The sequence below is a fragment of the Bison bison genome, unplaced genomic scaffold, assembly GCF_000754665.1.
Source record: "Bison bison bison isolate TAMUID 2011002044 unplaced genomic scaffold, Bison_UMD1.0 scf7180017864194, whole genome shotgun sequence".
Classification (NCBI taxonomy): Eukaryota; Metazoa; Chordata; class Mammalia; order Artiodactyla; family Bovidae; genus Bison; species Bison bison.
The window spans coordinates 900,998-903,774 of NW_011494766.1; positions in this window are offsets into that span (position 1 = coordinate 900,998).

Consider the following 2,777-nt stretch of genomic DNA (forward strand, 5'->3'; position numbering starts at 1 on the left):
AGGATGGGGAACAAGTGTATACCTGTGGCTGATTCATTTTGATATATGGCAAAACCAATACAATATTGTAAAGTTAAAAAATTAAATTAAATTAAAAATAAATAAATAAACACTGAGTTAAGAGCAAGTAGCTGGAGCCAGCTCATAATACTATTGTATTATGGCTGCCTCCCAACTACAGCAAACATGAGTTGATATTTCCTTAAAAATTCAGCTTAAAGGCCTCAAGGATGGGACTCTCCCTATCCCCCAGAATATGACTTCCAGTTATGTCAGATTACTGTGTGCAACCCCAGAATCAGATGAATAGAGAGAAAAGCCACACATCTACTTCATGATTTTGTTAAGTTTCTCCCTAGGACTGATATGTGTACTCTCTGACTATTTGCCCTGGTTACCATAATACCTCCAGTATAGCTAATACATATCAAGGGAGGGTAGTACTTCTTAATAACCATTTGTAGTTTGCAGAAATAGAAAGTGAAGATTTATATATGTGTATGTGTATACAGCTGAAGACTGGGTTAGTCTATATATCCACTTCCATAATAAGCATTTATTGAATAATAAGCAATGTCCTGGATATTGGAAAAATACAAACAATAGTCATGGTCATATCAATCTTACTCTTAAAGAATTTAGATTCCAGTAGGAGATATAAGATAGAGACACAGAAATTACAATATAGAATAGAAAATGATTAGTATCACAAAAAAGTATAGTCAAAATGCCACAATAGTTCAAAAAAAAAAAGATATCAGTGAAGTGATGACATTTAAGCCAGAGAATGGCATTAACAGACAGAGAAAATGGCATAATCCAACACAGAGAGAAGTTAAAGATTGACTGGACTACAGGGCATGTTTGGGGAGCTAGGAAATATGGATAGAAAGGTTATCTATATCTTAGTCACAAAGGATTTAACCACTAGACTAGGAACATAAGCTTTAGTCTGATGACCAAGAGCCACTCAATGATTTCCCAGAGCTGTTGCTGGAGGAATTCCAGAGGTAAGAGGCCATCCTACCAGATGACTTCTGATGGCTCTCCTTCCTCTCATATTCCCCGAGTTGCTAAATTTATGCTGAGAAAGAAATAATCCTCCAATTTAGGCATGACCACACTGGTTGAATTAGAGCTTGAGTGTGGAGAAGCTACTATTGCCTTCTGAAAGCACTGGCTTATCAGAGGTGATGCAGCGAGAGCAAAGTTCAAGCAACTAGAGGGAATAGAAAACCCAAGCCATAGAGGGCTCATCTCTTCCTAATGATCCCCTTGGGCAAGAAGCTAACCAGTTCAGAGATTCAGCTTGACATCATCAGCTTGTTTCCTCACAAACAATATATCAGCAGGAAAGTAGTATTTTTCCTCTTTGCCCCACTGGTTGACACATAAGTGGTAGTCCCTCCCCATACCTGATAGTTTCATAAATAGCTAAAGGGAAAATAACTATTGTGGGCTGGGAGGCATAACCTAAACCCTAGGCATCTTTAATGTGATTAGATCCATTTACAGTGAACTCGAGCCAAGTGAAGCAACTATTTACAGAGCAACTGGAAGGGATTCACTGAACTGGAATGCAGTGTACTGAGCTAATTCTACAAAACTGTGATTACAAAACTACAGAGCTTGACCAAGGAAAAGTTCATGTGTTTAATGAACTTGTATCTAAAGTCACACACAATCTAAAATCTCCTTCCTTTCCTACTATAGAAATTAGCAAACTATATTGCTTTACTAACACAAGTCTGTGTCTGAATAATATGACTAATATGAACTGTGGTTTCTAGAAATCTATCATGAAGAAACAGACAAATATGCAAAGATGCATGCAGAAGGATGTTACTTCAGGATTCTCTAAAACAGGGAAAGACTGGAAATAACATATATAATCCATCAGGAGAAATCAAAGTATAGTCACACATAAATCACAGCAAGATCCTCTATGACCCACTCCTCAGAGCAATGGAAATAAAAGCTAAAATAAACAAATGGGACCTAATTAAACTTAAAAGCTTCTGCACAAAGAAGGAAACTATAAGCAAGGTGAAATGACAGCCTTCAGAATAGGAGAAAATAACAGCAAATGAAGCAACTGACAAAGAATTAATCTCAAAAATATACAAGCAGCTCATGCAGCTCAATACCAGAAAATAAACAACCCAGTCAAAAAATGGGCCAAAGAACTAAACAGACATTTCTCCAAAGAAGACATAGAGATGGCTAACAAACACATGAAAAGATGTTCGACATCACACATTATCAGAGAAATGCAAATCAAAACCACAATGAGTTTCATTCTTTTACAAGTGGTTGACCAGATTTCCCAGCACCACTTTAAAAGAATGAAACTAGACCACTTTCTAACACCATACACAAAAATAAACTCAAAATGGATTAAAGATCTAAACGTAAGACCAGAAACTATAAAACTCCTAGAGGAGAACATAGGCAAAACACTCTCTGACATACATCACAGCAGGATCCTCTATGACCCACCTCCCAGAATATTGGAAATAAAAGCAAAAATAAACAAATGGGACCTAATTAACCTTAAAAACTTCTGCACATCAAAGGAAACTATTAGCAAGGTGAAAAGACAGCCTTCAGAATGGGAGAAAATAATAGCAAATGAAGCAACTGACAAACAACTAATCTCAAAAATATACAAGCAACTCCTACAGCTCAACTCCAGAAAAATAAATGACCCAATCAAAAAATGGGCCAAAGAACTAAATAGACATTTCTCCAAAGAAGACATACAGATGGCTAACAAA